At 38.3% G+C, this 27,418-nt stretch overlaps 1 protein-coding gene and 1 long non-coding RNA gene across 3 annotated transcripts in view; one reads left to right on the forward strand and one right to left on the reverse strand.

Moving 5' to 3' along the window:
- Window positions 1-2,274, reverse strand: part of NTNG1 (netrin G1) — a 350,074-nt gene extending 347,800 nt beyond the window's left edge. For both annotated transcript variants that reach the window (XM_072968104.1, XM_031680370.2), the window contains exon 1: window positions 2,137-2,274. The gene's annotated coding sequence lies outside the window, so the exon portion shown is untranslated. The remainder of the gene's footprint in view (window positions 1-2,136) is intronic.
- Window positions 2,194-27,418, forward strand: part of LOC140698279 (uncharacterized) — a 159,743-nt gene continuing 134,518 nt past the window's right edge. Inside the window, exon 1 of the long non-coding RNA XR_012075946.1 lies at window positions 2,194-2,552. This is a non-coding gene — a long non-coding RNA (uncharacterized lncRNA). The remainder of the gene's footprint in view (window positions 2,553-27,418) is intronic.

The following is a 27,418-nucleotide window of genomic DNA, read 5'->3' on the forward strand; positions in this document are numbered from 1 at the left end:
ACTGCTGTCTGGACACTTTGGTTTCCTTATGCCTCTGATTCAACAGGCAAAGAAGAGGATTATTCTACTGGCTGGTGTGTTTGATCCTGACTATGAAGACGAACTAGACCACTACTACACAAAGTTCTAGCACTAGATGCAAAGTCAACAGCCTTACAGAGACAACCAACTTAAGAGCCCAAATCTGTAAGGTAAAATCCTTATAGCAAAACTGTATCTCTACCTGCCTATCTATCCGTCTACCTGTCTCTGTATGTCTCTAGTTTCCTGATGATTCTGCTTTTTTGACTGGACCCTGATTGATACAAAGTATAAATAAATGTTAAATGACTACAGAGAAATCAGTGTTACTTTTTAATGAAAGTCAAATCCTTAAGCTACTGAAGAAGTGCTTTTGGAAAAGGGCTTTTGGACTAGTAATCACTAAGATCAGAAAAGATGTTTTCCCAGTAGGATCCACTACGTGTTTTTCAAGGAAAAAATGTACATTAACCTGAACAGGCTAAATAGGATCTGTAGCTTGGGTGAGCCTAATTAGTTCAACAGTACCAAGTCTTAGGAAAATGTTTTCTGTGTCTCAAATGGCTGCAGTAGGACCTCCAGGACACTCTGTTTTATATTGAGGGTTGCCTGTGTAAGGCAATTTATGGAAGGAACCAGGAAAGATGATCACTCAACAGAGGGAAAAAAATCAAAACAGAAAATTTTAGAGAATATGTCTTTCTGATAATATGTTTTGTACTGTCTTTTGGCCTTGGAGAAATTGAGACCATTTTTTGTTTGTTTTCAGAAACTGTTTAGGATGAAATTTTTAGATCTGTAAACAATAATGGGGATGTGGCCTACTTTGTGTTATTAAGTAATTACTGTGATGAGGTAGATAATACTTCTCAAAATCTCACTAGTATAATGATTATTCACCTAGATTTTTCAGTGTCAGTAAACACTGAGACATACAGAATTAGCCCATGCAAAGGCAGTGTGACTGTCCCATGGACAAAGGATGAAATATGCAGTTGACACGCCTTGTGGCCCTTGTTTCAGGACTTTATCTGCGATTATGATAAACAAATGAGGCCACCTAATGTTAGCTTCACAGTCACTTCACAAATATCCTAATTTTATCTCAGAATTCATGAAAACAACTGATTTTTGTTATTTAACACTTTAATGTTCAAATTTCAGACACCTTATTTTAATGGGTGTCTGGTGCTTTCTGTTCTTAAACCAGGAGGTACATTCCATGTTCCATATCTCCTTTCAGAAACAGGCTCATTTAATCATTTCAATCAATCACAGCCTACGATCAAAATAATGTCATGAATTATCAGTTCATCCACGTGTACCGGTCCAGCATTCTGGACTCCAGGAAACATGGAGCTTGAGAAAGAAACATTTATACTTAGAATCACACAATAAAATATTCAGCCCCTTTCTCCTCACTTTCTTCTTGAATCAACCAAATTGTCAAAGCACAATAGCTTCTGAAAGATTCATTCAAGTATTTATCTGTCAAAGGATGTCAGGATGGCCTCCATCCTGAAGGAATTTCAAACTCTAGAACTATATTTCCAGCAAGGCTTGCAGCATTATTTTTCAAGCCTCTTTACCATATTTTTTTGAATATAATACCCCCCAGGTATTTTCCTTCCCACTTCAATCTTGAGGATATATATATATATATATATAAAATATATATTTTATTTGGTTGGTTGGTTTTTACTCCAAGTTATTTTCACAGCAGTGAGCTGCTTCGGTTGTTGACAAAAGTAGTCGCAGCTTGAAAGGGATATGAAAGACTGTTCGCCGAAAGAGAAAGCAAGAGTGTGTACAGACTTAGTAACAATGCTTGAGTGATTTGATACGGAGGAAATTTAGATGTAAACTGCAGCGGCTTTAGTCCCTGGGGCGGCCGTAATTTATTCCTCTAACTTTTATCTTCTACTGACCATCGTTTCTGCCTAGCCTATTTGAGGAATAAAACATTCACTTAGGAGGCCACAGAAAGTAAGCCCCGTATGTCATGAGCAAAGCCCACTGGGGTCCTGGGCGCGGTGGGGGGCGGGGTGTGGGTAAGACGGCGTCCAGGTGACAAGGTCTAACCTCTTCTGTCCTGCTTAGTCTAGTTTCACTTGCCTTTAGGCGGCCGAGTGCGGAGGCCTTGCGCCCAATACGTCGGACTGGAGAGCCGCTGTCCCTGTCCCCGCCACTTGGGAGCAGGCGTGTGGAGACTGTGCAGAGAGGAGCTGCCCACGGCCGCACCTCGGTTCAAGATGGCGGCGGCGTCCTACGTGCGGAGACTCCGAAGTGCCGGGGGCATTGGACTGCACGCTTCTCGCGAGAACTGCACGTCCTGTCCACCCCCCCCTCCCCCAACAAGAACCCTGAGAAACAGCCCCGGCAGCGCCCTGAGGGGAAAGCGGGTGTCTAGAACCCAACTCCTACTTCTCCATTTCCGGATCACCGAATAAAGCTTTCCTTTGCGTCTGAACTGAACTCGGTCTCCAGGGACACCGGGCAGAAGGACACCGGTTGGGGACCCACTCGGGAGGGTAAGTAGTAAACGCTACGTGAGGGCGGGGGCTTGAGTCGTAAAGCAGTTTTTCTTCTGAAGATTCGCCTCGTTTTAGCGATTACAGAGATGATTACGGGAGAATTCTAAGCGTTCAGGTCATCTCAGCAGTTTTAAGAATTCAGAGGGTAACTTTCTCAGCATGGAAAATCTGGAACATAATTTGAAGTAAAATCATTAGAAACATTGTTTTCTAATACATTTCACAGCTTATCCATGCTGAGCCATGTAAAGAGGGGGAGTAAATACAACAAAAACAGCATTTTGTCCCTGACCATATTGGTAATTAGAATATTATGAGAACTAGTAAACAACTTGAGAGTGGGTTGCAAGCACTGATGTGGGCCAGCACGTTATTACCAGTCAGTTGCCACTGCATGTATCTGAGCTCCTAATGAGAATTGTGACCGTTGCCAAATGAAATACATACAGCCTCGTGGCTTAATAGCTGGTCCTTATGTAAAGGGGTTTAATAAGGGGTGTAAGAGAGAGTTTCGTGTCGCTTGCTTTTCTAATCAGTGGAATATGAATGAATATCGCATGGAAAATGAGTAAAGAAAAGATGACATTGGTATTAAAAAGAAAAAATATTTCTGTCTCATTCAAATCCATTTGTTTGTTTATGAGCTCAGTATTCACCTGGAAGTTTACCAAATCATGAGATATTTCTGAGTGACAAGAATGGGTTTTTTTTTTTCATAATTTGTTGTAAATTAATGTTTGGTTCTGATTTACATAGTTCATTTATTTGATAGATAAGTTGTGGTAAAATTCCTCTTTAGTAGGCATGAATCAAAAAGCCTTTTAGTGTGATCCTTCAGAATAGAAGCCTTGATGACAAGCACAATTGGCCATGAACTTCACCTCTGCTACTTACTAAATGTGTGTGATCTTGGGCAAATATCTTAGCTTCTCTGAATCTCAGTTTCTTTATCTATAAAGTAAGGCTAAAACCATAGTCTTTATTTATAAATTTATGTAAAAATAAAATGAAGCAATGTATAGAAAATGCTTAGCACAGTATCTGGCACATAATAAAAGCTCAATAAATGTTTGCTATTTTTAAAAGTTGCAAGCTTACATAAGCTTGCAACATTCATAGTATACTTACAGAATTTAGATCCATAATAAGTTGTTTTTTTTTTAATGGAGCAAGGACCCACAATTTTAGATACAGTATAACTATGTAAAGAAATTTCAGATTGGATTAAAATGAGTTCATTTTTCCCTGAAGGTACAAATGAGATGAACAAGGACATCAGAATGAAATATAAAGATAATCAGCTGATAATCTAATAGCTTGAAACCAGATGAGGGTAGTGAAGAGCTGTCTAGGTAGAAATGACTCTTCTGAGCAGGCAAGGAGTGTTAGAGAGGTTGGAATGGGGCACAGGTAAAAGATGGCAGAACACAAGGAGGGATGCACATCAGGCCACAGACAATAAGTCAGAATTAAAAGCCTGGGAGAATAATCATCAAGTGATAGTTAAAGAATGAGAGCAATCTTTGGAAATCGACCCAGGGGCTCGCTGAGGGACCACATCAGCTGAGCCATACAAGGACTCAGGGGCAAAATGATAATAAGCCCGTTTATTCACTCACCTACTATGTGCCAGGAGCCCGACTAGTTAGGAGAATGAAACAGTATAGTCACAGAGACAGTGTGAGTTGGAACTCTGAAGCACTTCCTAGTTTCTATTTATTCATTCATTTTTAAAATTTTATGCTACGCTATATTCTAGACACTGAATATGCAATATTAAACAAAGAAAAAAAATCCCTACCCCCATAGAACTTATATTCTAGTGGGAGAAAGGCACACATTCAACAAAAAATAAATAAAATATGTTACCTGTACGTTGGCAGTGAATGCTGAGCAGGAAGGCAAGCAGGATGTGTTGGGGGAATCGAGCTCAAGGAAGCCCCCCTGAAAAGTGACATTTGAGCAAACACTTGAAGGAGAGGTGGGAGCACACCACGTGGCTGTCTTGAGAAGTCGCATTCCCTAGTGGTGTGAATGCCAATTTAAGAGCCGGCTGGCTTGCCAGGAGACCTACCGTCCCAGGGGCAGATCAGCCTTCCGCAGAGGCCGGGCCTGTGGAAGAACTGCCAGTCCAGGCTAGAGGGAGGGTCTGCTGAACACCAGAGTGTCTTTGGTCGGTGGGAACCGCACTGAGGTTGAGACCGTCAGGCAGGACTCCCACCCCCCGGCCAAGTCAGAGAGACCAAGCCGTGAATGGCAGCCAGAAACTGAGTCCCCAAACGGCAGCAGGGCCAGTCTATCCCCGTGGGCAGATCCCAAGCTGGACCTGCATTTAGGCACCGAGTCTCATCTCTCCTGCCAAGTCCACAAGGATGTTTCTTCAACTTCCACAATGTAAAAAGGGTTAGGCGTTTTCTTTTTAGTTTTCTGTAAGTTTGTTCTAGTTGCCCTTGTCTTTCTTTCCTACCTTAGACATATGCTTATTCCTTTTATTTTTTTCATTTAATTTTTTTTTCTATTCTTGTTCCAAAATGATTTTCCGAGTAAGATGTTCTAACAGCGGTGTACATGACAGTTATTACTTGTCTCATCCAGTACTTTTTGTCCTTCTGGGAAGCACCTTTCCCCTTTCCAATGATGTGAATCTAGTGGGATTTTCCATGATGATGATGATGACGATTCCTTTAAAATAATACTTACTATTTTATTGAGCATTTACTATGTACCAGGTACTGTGCTAATCACTTTATGTACATGCATTCATTTCATACTCAGAAGAACCCTGTGATTTGGGAACTAGTACTTCTTCCATGTTACAAATGAGAAAGTGGAGACTTGGAGAAGTTAGGTAACTTTTCCAACATCACGCAGCCAATATACAGTGGGGCCCAGACCTGTTCTTACAAGCACCACATAACAGTGCTTATTCTGGGGTGGTTATTGGCACCAAACTGGCCCAGTGACGACAGCTTCCTGCAAAACCTCAATTGACTGTTCTAATGAGGAGCACGTGGCCCAAACCAGTAACTTGTCTTTTACAAAAGAAAAAACTGAGGAAGAAATATTAGTGGTACTCATAGTAGGAAGAGGAGGAAGGTAAGTTGAGAGTTTCTGGCAACCGTATTTTCTATCAGATGGAAGAAGTCAGACTAAGAGAATGTAGCCAAGATTAGCAATTTGGAGAATGTAGGAGGATTCTGTTGTTCTGTCCGTGGGCTTCCACTGCTCCTGAGGTCTAGCAGCATTCCTGCTGCTACATAATATCATTCAAGTTGGGTTTCTGTCACTTGTCACCTGATCAAATTCAAATGTAAAGGAATTGAAATGTTAAATGGCCTCATCTTTTGGCTATATTTGTGGTGATCTGGTGACTCTGGAGTTTCAATTTGATAACTTTTGACATTATGGTATATACATTAAGATTTCTGTTATGTCTAGTATTTGTAAGTAATATTGTTTGTTCAGTACTTGATGATTAAGATCTCAGTAATTTTTTTGAAGGGGCTTGGACAGGACATCTTTGTTCACCCCAATCTGTAGAAAATAACTTATCCTCCAATGTCTAACTCAATACTTTCACTGAGATTATTTTCCCACAAAGAATTAATTGTTTCTTCCTCTTTAAAGTATTTTTTTCTATGCAGCTAATGTAACATCTAACACTTTTCATGGGTATTTGGATTGACATATAAAATGTGTGTTGTAGGTGTTTGACTTTATGTTCAATATTTAGCATATACTTCCCTAGTATTGTCTGGATCCTTGAGATACACTTTTATTACATTAATGAAAAAATTATTAAATTTACTTTACATTGAGAAAACTAAGCAAAAAAATGAGAGGTACAAAGAATATTAGAAATCATCTACTATAAACTTCTTAGTTCATAAATTTTAAAACTGAGGCCTACAGAGTTGAATTTTTTCCTAACCTTACACAACTAATTACTAGCAAAATTAGAATGAAAACACAGCTCTTCATTCAGCTACACTAGGTTATGACTTTAAGGAGGTGTTTCCTCAGATTAAACCATATGTGAGGTACTTCTGCTTTGAGAAAAGAGAGAACTCATGTACCCAAGAAGTGTGCCCTCCTTATCCTCCATAAAGTGGTGCAGATTCTCTGTCTTGATGTCTCATTTGGTGAAAACTGCCTTGGTTTTGCAACTCTAAAGGGAGAATGTCATTCTGAACATGTGTCATGTAATGGCATGCTCTCTCTTTTGTGTTTGAAATATTTAAACTGGCATACAAAAATTCTTTTATGTTGGAGATGTTTAAAAATAAGATATTTAAATCATAATTATGGGTCTGTTTTGGATGTTTCCAGTGTGATTCACAGGTTTGATCAGCTTTCTTGGTGAGATTATGCATTTTCTTTTATTTTAGAGTATTGCATCATTTGTGTGTGTGTGTGGTTTAGGGTATAGTTATAGTTGGAAGTCTGTGTTATTTCCACATGTGTTATCTGAGATCCATGTAATCCTGGTGTTCAGCTTTTGTAATGATAGTGGATTCTGAGGAAGACAGTTTTGACCCTGAGTAGGAACCATAATAACAAGAGACTGATAATGCTTTGGCCCAGGTGGGGACTTGTTGATTGCTTGAAGGTCTGTGTCCTTAATGTATCAAGAACCTTTAAGGGGAAAATAAATGTACTTCTGAGGATCCGCATGTCTGAATCACAGTAATATCTCACCTGGTAACAGACTGATGGTGGAACATGGATGCAGAAAAGGCTAATATGAGAGAGGATTATAATTGAGATTACAACAGTAGACGGATTAGCTATATGAATCTTCATGGAAATTTACTCTTTTGAACTGAAGTTGAGGCATGCATTATTTACTAAGCTGCTGGTGTGAATCACAGGTTTTTTTCCTTAAATCTGTAAACTGGATAGGACTCTTGGAAGCCTCATCAAGAGCACTTATACTACAAGGATTTTGGGTGTGGGTACCAGTCATGCTCTCCTGCAGTGTTTAATTGTTGAGATTTTAAGAAGGAGGCAGATAGACAAGTCGTCCTTCTGCGTTGCCCCTGACCTCTGAGACATTCAGGAGAGAACTGAATCCCTACATTTATTCCAGGGCAGGTCATCGACCTAATTTTCATCATAGGCTTCCTTTCTCTTCTTTTGTAGTTTTGCTACGTTATTACCAACACATTTAAGAAATATTTTTGTACAACGTGTCAGCAATATATTTCAAGTACAGCTTTTATTAAATATTTACAAAAACACAAACATTTTATTTTTTATACACAGTTATTAGACATTTTTTCTTGGTATATATTGAAATGATACATTTAAAAAATTATGAGACTTAAACTTGTACTAATGCTCTTGAAGGAGAGCGATTAAAACTCATATTCCAACTATAAGACTGACATATTTTATGTTTCTTAATTATCTTTAAAGTTCCCAATTGCATTACTGTTGAAAAGACTCAATTTACTGTGTGCCAGTGAAAGAATGAAAGAACTTCCCAGACAACTGCTATTTCAGATGAGAAAGTATTTCATTCCTTTGTGCTGTCAGAATATAAAACTTTCATGTGAAGGGCGTTTTTCACCTTCTTTTGTTCTACTCAAAGTCATGGCATCATTTGGGTCAAGACTGACATTCAACAAAAGCATAAAAAACTAATTTAATGAAATTTTCCAGTATATAGATTTTCTGTGTTTATTAATTGGCACTTTTTTAGGTCTTCGTCTCTCAAAAATATCTTACGCTATATGAAAGCAGTCTTAAAACTAGCTTGACAAAGCTGATCAATCTCTTAAGGTTTTACTAGCCTGCTGATATTTTTATAAACCTTCCCCTACACTTCCTGTTCTTTCACCAAAGGGTCACTTCATTCAAAATCTTATTTTGTACCCTCCATGACCCTTTCCGCTATGTGCCGTTTGGAACTCCTAGGGAGTTTGATGAATTGGTGGTAGCCCGGAGGAATGGCTGCTGGATTCACTCTTCATCTGAAACGGCTCTGTAACAGAAAGCCTACCTCCTTATAAATTTACATTTGGGTCTTTTTCAATCTTCTGCAAATCACATTGACTATAAACCTACTTACGTTGTCATTATACAATTTTTTTTTTTGCATTTGTTTTTGGCTGTGCTGTCTTACCTTTTTTGGATGGCAGTACAGAGATTTGTTTCAGTCACAAGTCTAGGTTCTTGACACATTATCATCAGTCCCCATTTTATTGTATTTTAATTAATTATCCCTTTCTTCAACAATCAGTAGTCCCTTTCCTCTTTTGCCCTCTCCTCTACCAAACACACTGTATTTTGTTTAAGACGTGTATATTTGTATGTTCTATCCTGGTGGAATAGTGTTTTGAATCTTTAAAAAAAAATGTTTATGTAAATGGTATTTTACTATAGATTATAGTTCTCTTTTGCTTCTTACACTCTTTAAAACGCAGGAATATATTCACACCCATCCATGTTTATCAATGCATGTCTAATTCATTGCTTCTGACTGCTACGTGATATTTCATAATGTGTGTCTACCGTATTTATTCACTCTTTCAACAATAGACGACAAAGTTGCCTGCTGTTTGCACCAACACCATCATGACCCCTCTGGTGCTGAGCGGTGGAGGCGGGGGAGGTGGGACTGTGGGTGGAGGAAATGTCCAGGAGCCAGAAAGTCTGCCTACACCTGTTGTCTGTCCTCCATACCACATATGGATTTGAATTCTGTTTTTCCACTATCTGGTGCCTGCCAGGGTTGCCTTTCCTGTTTAACACTGAAGAAGAGGCCAACAGCAATCTACCTAGGGATTCATTTTTGTTATTGTTAATTTTTCATGAGAAACCTTATTTCACTTCTATGACATATCAAGCACTGAATTTCATTAAAGGGAGGTAGCAGCCTGTGTTCTTAGTGTTTTTAGGAACCAGGAATCCATCATTCTTTTTAGAAGACAAATTATTTTTTTATAATGTGAACATGAGTTTAGACATTTGGGAGATATGGACTTGAAAATGTATTTTTACCTGGCTATTTTAACATGCATAGTGTTGAACTCGTTTCTACTGTAAATAAACATTAGAGCTATTAAGCACTAAGAACCGTAACTCTCACAGGAAGAATTAATGGCTGTACAAATGATCACAGATTTATTTGAAGTAATGAGGGAAAAAAATGACTCTGGGAAAGATTTCTCAAAATTATAGCAGCAATATATTTTCTGGTCATGTTCTCACCTTCCAAGCAAATTTTGATCTTTGTGATCTCTTTTATCTCTTTGATCTCATACTTTGAAACAGCTCCCTTTTCTTGGTGGAGGGAACAGGACTTGACATACAAGCACTCACCTTTCTCTGCTCTGTGAACTCAGACACCTACCTGGACACTACCTAGAGTCTAACACTGGAAAACAAAACAAAATAGAAACAAAATAAAAACAAACAATAAACAATGAAATACCTTCCTTGAACCCATAGCTCACCCTGATTACTGTCTTGTATCCTTCACAGCCAGTTATCTTCAGAGATGTCTTCCCTTCCCTTTGTGACCTCTCCTTAACATTCCGCTTGAAACTGTGTCACCCTACAGGGCCAAATTCAAAACTTTTTATTCTTTGCTCAACATTTTCTCATGTCAGCAAAATGACATTAATGATTTCTTTCACCTCGAAACACTCTCCGTTAACACTGTCTTGTTCAGTTTCTAACTCTCTAGGAAATTCTTGTCTCCTTTGTCTCATAACACATTCAACTCAGAAATGTCGTCTTCTCTTGTCACTCTACTCTCTCTCCCTAATCAATTTCTTAACTTCATTTACCATGTATCTCATTGCCAGAAATTTTCAAATCCCTATCTCCAGTCTGGACATCATGCCTAACTCCATATATCCACTATGTATTAATTCTCATCTTGGATAGTTCGTAGGCACCTGGAATTAACTCAGATCTCTCCAGTCCCCTACTCCCATCCACCAATCCCTCTCTCTCATTCCCCACCTTTCAGTGTTCTGTGATGTTCCATTTTGGTACAGCCATTTATCCAATCGTACAGTTTAGACGTGGATGAGCTGTCCTTTAAGCGGTCCTTTCCTTTTCCAATCCTGGTGTGTAATTAGTCACCAGAGCTTATCAATTATATTTCCAAGATATACTTAAATATATCCACATTTCCCTACTTCCACACTTTAATTCTTGCCACCTTTCTATTCAGTCTGCACACAGTGACCAGAGTGAATTCAGTAAATCCTCAATCAAATTTTTAAATGCCTTCAACGGTATCAAGGTCTCTGTAATACCGTGACACTCTCCATGGACTGAGCCCTGCCTCTCACACTTACAGTTCTGCTCATCACCCTCTGCTGTTGTCAGACTCAATGTCTTTCAGTCCTTGTGCTTGCCCACCTCTCTGCCTGCCATCCTGTTTCCCTCTGCCTGGAATACTCTTCTATATCATACTCTCCCACTTCACTCGAATAATTCTCACTCGCCCTTTAGCACTTGGCTTAAACTTTACCTCCCCAGAGTAGGTGAGAATCCCTTTTTGAGGGGCTTATTTAGAACCTTGTATTTCTCCTTTTATAACATTTTTTAAGCTTGTGATTATTTGTCTATTAACTCTCCATGCTACAATGTGTGCTCCAAGCAGGCAAAGTAATTATCTTATTCTCTTGGCAGGGTGTCTGGCACTATAGGCACTGTGACGTATTTGATGAATAAATGAATGGCTGCTCGAAGAAAGAAACTTATCTTCTGAAATTCACTCATGTGTAATAATCTCCTCCAGAAAGCCTTTCTGTACTTTCTGTTTTGGCTAAGTTCTCCTTCTCTTTATACTTTTGTATTCTAACTGTGACTCCATACTCACCTATTACTAAATTAGGGTGAAAGTGTCTGCTTTAGGATCTGCTATCACTGAACTCTGTTTCAGAATTTGTAGTATCAGTTGGAACAGGACAGCCTTGGCTTGAATCCCAGCTCTGCTAGCAAATAGCTATGTCAAGTTGGATAATGTCTGCCTCAGTTTCCTCCTCCATAGAAAGGAGACAGTAATGCTCACATTGCAGTCTGTTGTTTGGATTAAATGACAACACACATCATAAATGTTCAATAAATATTAGGTGTCATTATTACCAATTTTGTGTGTTGTTTTGTATATTCTGCATTGTTTTGCTGTGATTGAGAAGGCAAATTGCCTAAGGCAGTAGAGAGAGAAACAAAATTGCAATTTAAATTAATCCCTTCATTCTTTTGTATAAAATATGTATTTGAGTGCCCATTTCTAAATTCAATCCAATTCATTTTCCATCCACATTGCACAGAAATAAATTGAAAAAAAATGCAAGTTTTCTTTTGCTACTTCCCCGATCAAAAATTCCCCAATGATTCCTTAACACTTTTAGGAAAAAAATACAAAAACTTTAGCATGGAGTGAAATGGTCTATGTTAACCTTTCCTGACTTGCCTCCTCAAATTTTTTGTTCCATCCTATTAACCTCTCTTGTTTCAGGCATATTTATCTGCCACTGAGAGAGGGAGGGAGAGAGAGGGAGGGAGAGAGAGAAAGAGAAGAAAGAAGAAAAGACGGCCAATGCTCTTTTCTCTGTCAGGCACCAGATCCCTACATGATCAAATTTTACTTCCTCTTCAAAAACTTTCTGAGACGTTTCTCCCCATCTCCTCCCTACTCCAAAAAGAATTACATTCTCTCTCTTCTCAATTCTCATGGCATCTTGTGACGCCTATATTATGACACTTGTCATATTTTATTATAATCACTTATGAGTCTATTTCTCCACTGGATTATGAGCTCCTTGAGGGCAGGGATTTTGTAGAGCATAGCAGTTCAGATGCAGACCTTGCATTTTAATTCTAGCTTCATCTCTTCTAGGCTCTGTGATCTTGAGACAGTCTAGTTTGGCCTCTCTAGGAAGTGGAGATAATGTTAAATAAGTGCCTAAGACATAAAAGAGCTCAATAGATGCTAGCTATTATTATTACTATTATTATTAGTAGTAGTGGTAGTTATGGTTATATAACACACTGGTGCACAGCAGTCTCAAAAACCTAGTGGCTTATACCAACAACCAAGTCACCATGTTACAATTTTGTAGGTCAGAAATCCAAGCAGGGTTTGCCTGAACAATTTTCTACTCCCTGAAGCATTGACTAAGACCAGCTACTCCGGACGATCCAAGACAGCTTCATTCAACATCAGATGCTTTGGTGAGAAGGGTAGGAAGACCGAGCTTGGTTGACAGAGTGCCTACACATAGTGTCTCCATCTGGCAGTCTCAGGGTAGACAGACTTCCTACAGGTTGGCTGGCTTCCCCGAGAGCAAGAGTTTCAAAAGAACTGGGCAGAAGACGCATGGCCTCCAATGAACTAGCCTCAAAATCCATGCGCTTTCTTTTCTACTACATTCCAGTTGCTTATGAGCAAGTTCTAAGACTAACCCAGTTGAAGAGGGGAAGAATCAGACTCCACCTCCTGGTAGAGCAGCAGCCAGGTCATGTTGTAGAAGCGCCTGTGGAATGGGAGATACTACTGCTGTCATTGCTGGAAAATGCAGCCCACAACAGTGTTATTCAGTGTCTAAAAGAGTGCCAGACACTCAATCAATATTTGAAGATTGGATGAATGAGAGATTCGAGGGGAAGGAAAAAAAGTAGAACACAATCTTTGCTCTTCAGGATATTTTAACTCTGTCCTCACTAGCTGCTGAGAATCAGAGACAGTCACAGTCTAAGTCTGTGCGAAACTGAAGAAGTGGGCTCCATTCTTCTTTTTCTTTTTATCTTCTAAAATAAATCTCAGTGCATAATGTTTTGAAACTGGAAATGGAAGTGTTTGTTTTCACAGACTGACATCCAGTTCTCACTTTCCCTCTGCACCCCCTCCCCCACATATCTACCATGTTAGAAAATTTGTTTTTTAAAAATTGAAGTGTAGTCTATTTACAATGTTGTGTTAATTTCTGGTGTACAGCATAGTGATTCAGTTATGCATATATATATATTCCTTTTCATGTTCTTTTTCATTATAGGCTATTACAAGATATTGACTATAGTTCCCTGTGCTATGCAGTAGGACCTGCTTGTTTATCTATTTTATATATAGTAGTTAGTATCTACAAATCCTAACCCCCAATTTATCCCTCTTCATCTCCTTTCCCCCCGGTAACCATAAGTTTGTTTTCTATGTCTATAAGTCTGTTTCTGTTTTATAAATAGGTTCATTTGTGTCCTTTTATTTTAGGTTCCATATATAAGTGATATCATATAGTTTTTCTCTTTCTGGCTTACTTTACTTAGTATGATGATCTCCACATCTGTCCATGTTGCTGCAAGTGGCATTATTTTATTCTTTTTTATAGCTGAGTAGTACTCCTATATATATCACAACTTCTTTATCCAGTCATTAATATTGTTAAAATGTCTATACTATCCAAAGCAATCTACAGATTTAATACGATCCCTATCAAATTACCCAGGGTATTTTTCGTAGAACTAGAACCAATCATCCTAAAATCTATATGGAGTCACAGAAGACCCAGCATTGCCAAAGTAATACTGAAGAAAAAGAATGAAGCTGGAGGAATAACCTTCCTAGACTTCAGACAATTCTACAAAGCTACTTTGTAGCTTTGCTATTGATCTTTGACAAAGGAGGCAAGAATATACAATGGAGAGAAGACAGTCTCTTTGGCAAGTGGTGTTGGGAAAACTGGACAGCCACATGAAATCAATGAAATTAGAACACTCCCTCACATCTTACACAAAAATAAACTCAGAACGGCTTAAAGACTTAAGCATAAGATAAGACACCATAAGCCTGCTAGAACAGTACATAGGCAAAACAATCTCTGATATAAATTGTAGCAATGTTTTCTTAGGTCAGTCTAACCAGGCAATAGAAATAAAAGCTTAAATAAACAAATTAAACTTTTAAGCTTTTGCACAGAAAAGGAAACCATAAATGAAACAAAAAGACAACTGACAGAATAGGAAAAAATATTTTCAAACGACACAACTGACAAGGGCTTAATTTCCAGAATATACAAACAGCTCATACAACTCAGTAACAAAAATAAACAAACAACCCAATCAAAAAATGGGCAGAAGACCTAAGCAAACATTTCTCCAATAAAGAGATTCAAATGGCCATTAGGCATGTGAAAAAATGCTCAATAAAGCTATTTATCAGAGAAATGTAAATCAAAACTACAGTGAGTTATCACCTCACACTGTCAGGATAGCCAACATTAAAAAGTCCACAAACGATAAATACTGGAGAGGGCATGGGGAAAAGGGAACCCTCCTGCACTGTTGATGGGAATGTATGAATGTAATGTTGTGCAGCTGCTATGGAGGACAGTATAGAGATTCCTTAAAAACTAAAAATAGACTTACCCAATAATCCAGCAATTCCACTCCTGGGCATTTATCTGGAAGAAACTTTAATTAAAAAAGATACATGCACCCAATGCTCATAGCAGCACTATTTACAATAGCCAAGATATGGAAGCAACCTAAGTGTTCATCAAAAGATGACTGAATAAAGACATTTAATTAAGTTTTGTATCAATTGTCTTACTAATTCAACACTAAGAGATAAAGTCTTTCTTTTATAGGGAAAATCATAGGGAGTTTTATGATAAAGCACTTACTATTTAATTATCTCTATGAAAGTGAACTATAATTTTAAGATAATAGTTAAACTTGTAAGTATCATCAAATGTTCATAAGTCCAAAATTATTGTTTCAAATGAATGAAAACTAAAAATCAATTGATTGAAAAATCTCTGATAAATATAGTTAGTATGAAGAAAAAAAAATCCCTTAGAACAACAACAACAAAAAACCTTGTGCCTGTTTATGGAATCCCCACCCATGTACCCAAGTGATCTTTAGGCTCTGCTTTCTGATGGGGATGCAGCCATATTGGAAAGTATATTATATTTTCTAAACTCATAGTTATTATATACAAAATATTATTGAATCTGGAATTTAAAAAAATTTAATGACAACAGCAACAATAGGAAATACTTATCCAAAGGTACAGAGTACATGATAAAAGGCATAATCAAGTAATGGCAGAGCAACCTAAACTCTAACAAGACAAAAAAGAATTCTTTCCCAAATTAAGAATGGTGTATCGTGCCAATGAAAACAAGCTCCAGTTTCACTATTTACATGCATCGGTTAGTTGAATCTTCATTAAAATTTGCAATGTCTTGCTGAGCTGTGGATAAGCCAAGACTCTAAATTCAAGATTTTCCTTTCTCCTGGATCACAGCCCAGATCACTGAAGTGGAGAGTTGCATTTATTACAATTCAACAGCACCTAAGGGACTTAGAGAAAGAATATGCATTGATTTACTGTGACTATTGACTACTGTGATTTGGCAGAAACCAAGGGGCACAGAAAATTATACTTTCTTTCTTAACATCTATTCAAGCAACTGCAGGGGCAAATAAACCAGTTCAGCTGTGTGAGATTTAGTGTTATGTTTTGTTTAGTTATTTGTTCTGAGATTTAATCTCTGAATTTATCATTTAAACTATATGTTGATGAGAATATACATGCTTGACCTTTCTACTGATTACATCTAATTATGTTTAAATATAAATGAGTATAAACAATCCCTGAATGAAACGTATTCAAACAAACAAACAAAAAATGGGTATAACTGGTTCCTGAATGAGGTGTGGTCAAACATTCCTGAGTCCTTGAGATTTAAGCAAGTAGACATAACTCTTCAGTAGAGATTCGAAAGCAACTCAGCTAGCTAGCTATTTAGTAGAAGTATTGGCTATGCAATAAAGGTTGAAGAGATTCTTAATTTCTACTCATTTGTCTTTGAACTTTCCCCCAGGGTTAATATGCATGGAATCCCTGTCCTCCCTCCTGCCTGGGAGCAGACACCCGACAGTGTCCATCAGGCATCTCATCATTAAATCTGAAGAGCAATGAGCATTAGTTTGGTCTCAAAAAATTATCTCCATTTATTTTCTTTTTTGTTATTGTTAATTGTTTAGTTTTTCCAAAGCCTGGACTTTATCCTTAATATACAAAGAACTATTCATTAACTCATAAATATATTAATTTGACTATGCATTTAGTAAACATTACTAACTTCTGTCATGTGCCAGGCATTCTGGAAGATATAATCATTACTCTGAGTGTCAAATTATAAACAAAAGAAAATCATTAGACTTCAGTTGCTTACGTTGGGGGAGACAAGTAATTATAGGCAATTATATTGTGCTGCATGTGATAAATATACAATATATACGCTTGAGCCCATGCATTACGGCATGGAAGCCCAGAAGAGAGGGACGCCCACTCTTTCCCTGGAGAGTTATAAATGTTCTTGGAGAAGGTGATAATACGCGGGAAGGAAATACGCTTTGTTGTTATTTTCTGTTTTACTTTTAATCAGAAAGTATGCATGGCTTAATGGAAATAATCTTCATTTCTCCATCATTCTTTAACATTAGTTTGCAAACTTCCCACCTCTTCATCATCAGCGTTGGAAGAAAATATGTACAAATTATATACGGGTTTGTCTGCTATGCAGCATAATTTGATTTTTGACATTTTAGAAGTTAGTCACTTGCAGCTGAGCTAAAGGTGAGAATGGAGGGGAAAGCTGTAAAAGAAATCACAATAGCTTTTTTTTTTTAATCACCATTTAACTCATTGGTTCTATAGTGACAGAACAGGAAATTAGGTCATTCTACACCATTTGTTTTATTGGCAAGATCTTCCTTAAAGGCAATTCCTTAGGTGGCTCTTCTTTCAACAAAACAGTCCCCAAGGCACTTTCTATTAACATATCTTTCCTGATGGTGATACTGGTTGTTGTTATAAAATGTTTTATATTTATTTTTCCATTTATGCATTTGATGAATATTTATTAAGAATTACCAGTCAGGCACCATTTAGCTGCTTGGGATACGTGCAGGAGTGTGCTAGTAAATGTTTTATAATGGCTGGGGCGGGGAAGGGGCTGATGTGTCGCACTTGCTGTTTCCTCTGGTGTAAATACCCCCGTGATGGATGATTTCCAGTTACCAACAGGATCTCATTGAGTGGGGAGTTGGGAAAAGTACAGGTTCCACTCTTGTGCGCTTCTGAGAGCTGACTTTAGTATACCACTGTGTACACCAGTAAACAAAATACGTGAAAAGCATGCCCTCACGGAGCTAACGTACATTATATTATTCAATCCTTGGGTCATTGCCATTCTCTTCTGAAGTACTGATGGCCACTTATTAGGAAGCACAATCAGAGACGATAAGCAACTTGAATTCACTTGCCCAGCTAAGAAGGTGTTAGAGCCAGGACTCACATCCAGAGTTGTGATGACTATGCTTGTCACGTTGTGTAACCAGTTCCTCATGATCACTCATTGCTGTGTTTGAAAACTTCAAGCCAGCATTAAAAAGAAGGAGAAGGAGAAGAAGAAATAGAATTTAAAAAATCAGAGTGCATTCTTCAGTATACAGGGTATGTATTGTTTGTGAAACTTTAATTTCAATTATGAGTGCATGTTGGATCACAAATTAAAATTTACTTCTTCCTGTAGACTGTTGTCAAAGCAACTTTGGAAAACAGCTTTATTGACATAGGCCTCCCAGAATTGCTCTTTAATTGATGTGTGGTTTAGGGGAAATGCCCAAAGGGTGTGATTATTTGGCACCCTAGTGAATTTGGTGTCATCTCATGGGAAAGCCTTGGAAAGACAAATGCCCACTTGAGTTCAAAGGGGTAGCCTTTGTTCTACCTTGAATCCAAATTTAGGCCTTATTTATGTCTCCAGTTACTGCCCGAAGACCTCTCAGAGAACAGTTACGGAAAATGAGCCAAAGCCTCGGAGATAAGAACATTGTAGGCGTTAACACATACTGCCCACTTTGGTTGTTGATGTTGTTGTAACTGCCTGTTTTTCTTCAGTGGTTAGCAGTCAAAATATTTAAAGAAAGGTTGAGGCAGCAAGGAAGAGGAGAGGCTGTCAAGACCAAATCCACGACAAGGCAAGTTTTGAGGAAGGAAGAGTAGAGTGAGCAAGGAATCTGGAAAAGAGAAAACAAGAGCATGGCCGAGCTCTGCAGTCAGCAGGGGTGAAGCAGAAGCGAGGCCTGAGGCTGAGCCTGACTCCACATCATCTACTCTTTGATCCACAGTTGGCTTGACTATGAACTCCCTTTGTGACTCTACCTGACCAATTTGGATGTAAAGTGAACACCCAATCAACTGATTTTTTTAGACTATTCTGATTGTAAATCTATGAAGGACAGAAACTTGATCTGTTTTTCCTCCCACAATCTCTTCAATTCCAAGTTATTATTAGCTGTTCCATAAATAATTATTGATTAAATAATCATATATCTGAATAAATATAAGGAAAGGAAAACTTCAGAAACTTTGAATTTGTATTTTTTAGTATATCCTTGGACTGAGAATTTCTTAATAATAATGGAATACTAATTTCTCTGATCTTTTTCTGGTTTATTATTTGCTAATTGTGGTTATAAGATTTTAAAAACACAAAACTGAGACAACAGTTTTCTATGGCTACTGTAAGAAGCCATCACAAATTTTGTGGTTAAAAAACAGCACACATATATCATTTTACAGTTCTGGAGTTCAGAAGTATAGATTTCACTGGGCCAAAATGGAAGTCAGCAGAATTGCATTCCTTTCTATAAACCAGGTGGAGCGTCTGTTTTCTTGCCTTTTCTAGTTCCTAAAGGCTGCCTGCTCTCCTTGGCTTGTTGCTCCCCTCCACCATCACAGCCAGCAATGGCCAACTGAATTCTTCTCATGCCGCATCACTCTGCTGCTTGCTGTTCTGCCTTCCTTGTCCACATTTAAGGACTTTATGGTTTCAGTGGGCCTGCCTGGATAATCCAGGATAATCTCCCCATCTCAGGTCAGCTGATTAGCAACCTTAATTCCGTTGGCATCCACAATTCCCTTTTTCCTTGTCACAGCATATTGACAGATTCAGGGGATTAGGGTGTAGGCATCTTTGTGGGGCCATTGTTCTACCTACCAGCCTAGTATAGATACCAAACATTGAATTGAAATTATTGTTCTGTAGTCATCTAAGGTTAAATTCAGTAATAGCACCTTGTCCTTCATTGACTCCTCCATTCAATCTGAAGCTCTTACAGAGTTTGAGGGCCTTGAGTCACAAGAGTTGGGCTTCAGTCCCAGCTCTGCCTCTTCTAGTTTTGTGACCTTGAACATGACAACTAGACTTTCTCAGTGTCATTCTGAGTCTGTGAAATGGCAGTATGTGTTGTAAGAGTTCTGCGAGGAATAAAGAAATATGAGTAGAGGCACTGTATATAATTTATAAGCCTATTAAAATATTGATTTATTCTCCCTGTTAGAATAGAAAGAATGGAAGAGAGATAAACCTCTTGGTTCTTGCTTCTCTTGCCTCAGCGATAATTAATAGCTACTTTGAAGATCTAATTGAAGCCATCTTGAAACTTTTGTTAGGGAAGGAGATGGGGCTGCTCAGGGAAGGCAAGGAAATGGAAGTAAGCATCTAAGGCGATGATGGAAGTGGCAATACTCTGTCTGGGAGGGTACAGGTATTGCTGTGTCAGTAAAGGGCTTTTGTTTTCCATTTGTACCAGCAGAGTAGGGCCAGGTAGGACCTCAAATGGTGATGGCTGCATGTGTGCCAAGGGAGGTTCAGATTCTTGACGCAGATTTACATGGTTACACCTGGCACAGAAGTTAAGCATGTATGTATATACCCTGAAAAGGACCACGACAATCTGGGCGGGCAGAAGTGGCAGAGTTATTCCCACAGACTTCAGGATTCTTGAATTGTGGGAGGAGGGGAGGTAGACTGAATTTTTTTGGAAAATAACTGTATTTGATATTTCTTCTATTAATAAGAATATATAAGAAACTAAAAACATAGTAGCAATTAACTCAATTAATTTTCAGTCTATGTGATCTAATTTGATTCTTTCCAAATACTATTCATGCTTGATAAAAAAGTAATGAAAAATTGCTAATTGCCTTGTATATTTTTGCTTCAATGTCCTTAATAACTAACTCTTCTTAAAAACCAAATGGCAAGAGGTTTTGTATTTTCACGCTTCATGAAAATAGTAAAATAAAATTTCAAATTTTATTTGAAATCTTTACTCCTATTCCTGGCATTTGCTCTGTTTGCTATTCATTATAATGGAAAAGCAAAATTTCTGAAAGCCTCACTCAGTGTGATGAAAAATGTATTTCAGTGGCTCAGAATACACTCTCTATTTAACCAAAGTGTGTGTGCATTTTGATATTATTTTATTTTAATTTTTTAAATGTACATTATTTACCCAGCCAATTGGAACTATTCTACTATACATTTATTTATGAATGCTTTTAAAATTCCAAATGGCTCAGAATGGCGTATTTGAAACTACTAGAGTTGATGCTGTAAGTGAATATTAAGACTCATAACCCAAATGAAAAGCTGTTATTGCAGAACACTCAAGTCATTTTCTAGAGCATAATATCTCAGCAAACTTAAAGACGTTTATTTAAAACACCAAGAAAAATTAGACAATATGATGATAACCTTTTTGCAAACTTCAGTTGTTAAAATCATTCTTGAACCACCCCACTAGGGAAGATCAACCAACTTACCAACATTTATTAGCATTACAATAAATAAACATTGATTATGGCAGTAAAAATGCCATAAGAATTTTAAGAGCCAAGAAAAACAAGCTTCTAAGTAGGGAAAAAAAAAACACTCTAGATACATAGCTAGATTACGCTATAAAAGAGGAAGGGGAATAAATCTTTTCTATGGGTTCAAGAAAGACAGTCACATGATTAATATGGTTCATGTGGTTTACCACAAGGCAGTTTTCAAAGCATCATACTCTTCACTGGTTTTGTTCTACATAGTAAATAATATCTCATTCATTAATATATATGTTCCGTGAACCATCTTATCCCATTTTCACTATAGTGAGCTGTTTTCTTGCTGGAATGTGTTTTTCTAGTAATTCTTGAATATTGGTTTTAGAAAAATTTGTGTACAACCTTCACTCCATTTGAATTCTATTTAAAGGGATAAAGAGGGCCAACCAGTGGCTGTAAATCAGTCACTCTCAAACCAGGGGCATTTTTGTCCCCTGGGGACATTTGGAACTGTCTGGAGGCAATTTTGGTTGTTAAAACTGAATTGAGAGGCTACTAAAGGGGAACTGGTGGGTAGAAACCAGAAATGCCCTTAACAGCCTACAGTGCATAAGACAGCCCCTACAACAATTATCCATCCAAAAATATGTGACTAGCGCCAAGATTGGGAAACCCTGCTCTGAAAAACAAATGAACAAACAAAAAAACCCAGTAACAAAACCCACATATATATGTAGTCAGTATGCTAACTAAAAATGGTTGGCTAGTAAACATTATTTATAGAATGCCCTCTTTGTCATAGGGAGGTGTTGAAAAATAAATGACCTCTTCCCTTGAAGTTTTTAAAGTTTTAACAAAATAGTTGGTCTAAATTTGTGTGTTTAGTCCAAAATTTTGTCTGTAAATGTAAGTGAAATACACCAACCCCAGAAATTAAAAGCATAACCTATACAACTTTGTATGTAGTAGACTCTCAAATAATTATCTACTAAAGACTTTCTCATTGGTTATTGTCTTCTTGGAAGAATCAGATTCATGTAAGTGAGAGTCTCTGAAATTGAGGTTTGTATTTTAGTAGAAAGAGTCTAATAGTCAAATAAATAAATGCAATTAGAGGAAAGAAAAGACTGGAGAGCAAGATGAGTGGGGGCCAAGATGCAAATACGGTTGTGTGACATAGAAGCTTACATTTTATTTTATAGGCAACAGCATTAAGATTTCCTTGGTGTGAGTGTGGGGAATGGCCTTGAATGATGGGATAACAGTAGGATTTTGATGGCTGGAGGACAGATGTTAAGGACCTGAGCTAAGACAGTGTCACGAATGTGGGGAAGAGTGGGCAGGTAAAACGATATGAATGAGATTGAATTGAGTGAATTTAGCCAGGAGTGGGAGGAGGAAGAGTAGCGTCTCGGATGACGCTGGGCTCAAGATGGGCTGAGTGAGCTGTTATTCACTAAAGTAGAAAGTAAATCGAGGTGCAGAAGAGTCACGGGAGAGTTTGCTCTTGGCAATCTGAGTTTGAAATGCCTTTCTGACATCCTGGTGGTGGTGTCCAGAAGGAAGCTGTCTATGTGGGTCTGGAGTTCATACAGGAGAGCTGGGCTGTGTTGGGAGAGCATTCTCCATGGATCTGTAGCATTTCTGCATCTTTCAGGCAGAGATACTGATGGCTTTCAGTATCTTTTCAAGGATGCTGGTATAGGGAACAGCCTGGAAGATAGAGATGGTATCTCACTCTGCAGTACAGGGCCTGATTTTTTACTTTAGAGTATAATAAAGAAAATGTTTCCCTCTGGAGCACAGTTTGGTCACGTTTGCTTGCAACTCACTATAAAAATTTGGGGTTTCCTAGGCTTGAGTTTCTTAATCGTGGTACAAACCCACGGCATCTGCAGCATCCACCCAGCCCGTGCCACGGTGCCCTGTGGACTTGGGTGGAAAAAGGGAACTGGCTTGAGCAGGAAGCTTACTCACCTTGCTGTGCTGTGAGTAAAAAGTACTTTGTTTCTGACCCAAGAGTCTTCTGCCAGCATCCACGAAGCTGGTAGGCTAACTTGTGAGCTTGCAAACAGGGTAAAATCTCACACTTCCTAGTGCGTAACGGGCTGGTAATGGAGATTTGTGAATGATCAGAGTAGTGGCAGTGCTTGAAGTCTTCAGAGTGTATGAGATCTCCCAACACAAAGATAAGAAAGGGGTTCTTCAACCTGGGATACATAACATTTTTTTCCTGTTTTTATTTCATTCCCGTTCCTTCCTTCCTTCCTTCCTTCCTCTCCCTCCTTCCTTCCTTTCATTCCTACCTACCCCTTCCCTTTCCCTCTATCTCTCTGTCCTCTGTCATGGCACATAGGTCCAGTAGGAATTGAGAGCAGACTGCATCTCTCTCCATCATCACTGTAGGAGGAGATGCCATCCTTACCCCCTGGCACAAGCAGTTTTCTCAGAGAAATTGTCCCATCCAGAGCTCAGAACCCTGACAGAGTCTGTTGCCTGACCACAAACTAGATGGAGTTGAGAAGATAAGCTGTTTCTACTTAAGAGGGCACAGAAGAAACTGATAACAGTAAAGCACTGCAAGGAGCAGTCTGAGAAATCATCTCAGGGGAAACGTTTGTCTATGAGGGTTCCAGAGAAAATACCATTTATTAAATCTTTTGATTTCCCTACATAGACATTTTAAGAGAACACGAATGTATAATTTGTTTAGACATGGGAAGTTAACACTTTTGTTTTTCCTCCTTTTCTTTGCTATCTTGGGACTGTTTCAGATAAGCCTGTATTTCTATTTCTAATGGTGGGGGCAAAACACATGGGGCATGAACTCTGGAGGTAAGAAACACTTTTGTGCTTTTGGAGATGAGGTGGTCAGTAGATGAGATGCCTAAAGTTTAGGAAATAATTACAGCAAAATTTTCAAGAAATGAGGAGAGAAGGAAGAACCGTGGACTTAGTGAAGAACCACAGAGTGAGATGCTGAGGGACCTCCCAGAGGCTGAGTTTGGCCCACCATCCACTCAGCTTTCAGTCAAACAAGAGCATCTCAGGGCTAGCACCCAGGGACTACATTAGATGAACCTTCTGAGGCCTTAAAGAAAACCTTTCTTTTATGACACACCCACCTTCACTTTGAGTGTCCAGCAAGATTGCTGGTCATTCATGACACAAATCTGTATGGGTCGAGCCACCCTCTGTGCATTGCAGGCATGTATGGTGTCACAGCACACCTGAAGCCCTAGGGGAGAGAGAGGTCCTGAGCTGGAAACGGAGGCAGAATCACCTCATGATTGTGTGATTGTGTGTGGTTCTTTTTTTTTTTTTTTTTTTTGAAAGAAGGATAGTTTTAAGCAGATCTTGAAAGAGGTTGTCCTGAAAAAAAGTGGCATGAGCACAGACATGGATTTTTTTTTAATGGTAGTTGTTTTGGAAAAGAGATGGCAAATAAACCTGAATCAGTAGTGATTCTATTGGTAGTAACTGGAAACTTATTTCAGTCAATTAAAGGATAATTATATAGAGGGGAAATTAGTGATTTAAATTCTGCAGTGCCAAGTTTTGGCATTGTTCATCCCTGACTGCAGATTTATGAAATAAGTTTAAAATATTTCAAGGCATTGCTGTGAAGTGCAGAATGTTATGTGGTTAGCAAACATTCTATATCTGTGGAGTTACTCTCCAAACAAAACAAAACTGAAAAAAAAATAGTAAAGGCAAGAATACATAGTAGTTAAATATTTCTAGAAGAAAAAATATTTTCCTCTATTCTTTTTTGGAAAAAAAAAACCCCAGCTATGTAAACTAAGCATTTCAACAAATAATATTATGGTACCCCAAGCAAATGCCTTCTCCAAAGTATGCATCCCCTTTTCTGTATATTTGTATCAAAATATGGATCTAATTTTCCAGATGCTATCTGTGAATGTGGGAGCAAGGCTTGCTTATTCAGTCCATGTTTTTTCTGAGCTTAGACTGTATGCATACTATGGCCTATGCAGGCTTGTGATAAGAATGCCTGTTGCAAAAGTAGGGACTCACTGTGTGCGCAAATGCACGTCTGGATAAAAGCTGTCAATAACTATTCATCAATATGTTTTACTGCCCAGTTTTTTTTTCTAGCATATGCAGTTCCTGTAATGTGTTGTGATAATGCTGGTTTAAAATAGCTATGATTCCAGTCAGTTCACATTAACAGTAAACAAACAGACGGCTCACTGAAGGATAGACCTTCTTTTCCAATAACCCAAATATGCCACATAACTTACTTTTTTAAATATGAACACCTATAAAAGCTATCTTCTGTGATGGTTAATTTCATGTGTCATTTTGGCTGGGCCACAGTGGCCAGATATCTGCTTAAACATTATTCTGGATGTTTCCTGTGAAGGTGTTTTTTGAATGAGATCAACATTTAAGTTGGTGGACTTTGAGTAAAGTCAGTCACCTTCCATAAAGTGAATGGGCCTCAACTAATCAAATGATGCCCTTAGCAGAACAAAGGCCGATCTATCCCCAAGCAAGAAGGAACTCTGCCAGTGGACTAACTTTGGGTTTGAACTGCAAACTCTCCCCTGGGTCTCCAACCTGTCTGCTTACCCCATTAGATTTCAGACTTGCCAAACCTTCACAATTGCATGAGCCAGCTCTTTAAAATCAATCCCCCTTTCTCTCCCTTTTTCTTTCTCTATAGATGATAGATGGGTAGATAGACAGATAAAGATTCATAAATACATATCCTGTTGGTTCTGTTTCTCTAATACCTGTGACTGAAATACTTTACAGCCACCTTAGAAAGTTGACTCTACTTATTAAAGAAAAAAGTTTAAGTGAAAGTTCTTAGAATGTTCAGAGTAAATACAAAATTTAAAGTATCTTGTTTGTTGACTCGTAGGTTAAGGAAGAGGCAAAGGGACAAAATAAGTATGTTGAATAATCATGACTGCCAAGTATTTATTCAGGTAGCAACTCCATCAGTCGATTGCTCGTAAATCCCTCCATGTAATCAGTTTTATTGAATGCTTTCAGGTGGCAGATACCCTATCCTTGAAAAGGGAGTATGTGAAGGAAATAAAGCAAGCCCTCTCACAGTGAAGTGAGATTAAGATGTTTGATAAACCATGTACTATGTGACACGCACATCAAACATGAAGTGAAGATACTCCAGGAGAGATGTAAGAATAAGAGAAGGCTTAAAGCCCGCCCCACTGAAACGCACCAAAAGTGAACAAAATAGGCAAGAAACTTGAAACTCGGGATTAGCTTCAAACTTACAACACAAACTATGTGGGACACTTTTCAGGAACAGTGTAAACTGAACAAAATTGAAAGTAGACTTGTAAGTCGACATTAAATAATTCTTCCAAAGGGAGTGATTCAGTGTTTTAGGAAGTTCGTGAAGTAAATCCGGAAAAACCCCACTAACAGTTCCTGTGTTAGAAGGAGGTTCGAAGGCAGGGATGATAAGAGGTCATGATAATGAAAATCTTGTCCTGATCATGATAAAGGTGATAAAGAAATCTTTTCGTTACAAACCAAGTGTCGCGGGATCTAGTACGCAGCAGGTACGCTCTGTGAAGAAGAATTCCTCCAAGTATTAAAGGAAAGGAAAGAGGGTCACCTGCAAACGAGTGGAAAAATAGCTTGTCCTATCTCTTCCTTAGCAATGGTGGAAACCAGAAAAGCAATTTCTACGGATGGGGAAATGTCAGTAAACAGCTAGATGTATGGCCTGTAGCTTAACAGAAGAGGTCTGGCCTGCGGATAGAAATGCTTGCTATTCACCTTCACCTGAACTGATTGCTCTCGAGGAATTTGAGGCCAGTGTTGCCAGATCATCCAAGTCAAAATTTCAGATTTTAAAAGTGAAATCTCCTGATCCATAGCTATTTGAGTTTAAGACTGTTTGAATTTAAAAAGAAAACATTTGGGGACGAACACATGATTGACATAAAACACAGGGACCATTAAATTTAAAACTCTGGAGAAGAAGAAGAAGGAAAAAAGGCCCTAAACTGAGCAAACTCTTAACAACCATCAGATTTGCTAAGACATGTATACCCAACTCGAATAACACACTAGAAGGAACCAAGACATATATACCCAACTTGATCTATAGATTTAATGTAATATCAATCAAAAGTCTAGCAAATTATTTTGTGGATATCAACAAACTAATTCTACAGTTTATATCAAGAGACAAAAGCCCCAGAAT

Source organism: Vicugna pacos, chromosome 9 (assembly GCF_048564905.1).
Source record: "Vicugna pacos chromosome 9, VicPac4, whole genome shotgun sequence".
NCBI classification, from domain to species: domain Eukaryota; kingdom Metazoa; phylum Chordata; class Mammalia; order Artiodactyla; family Camelidae; genus Vicugna; species Vicugna pacos.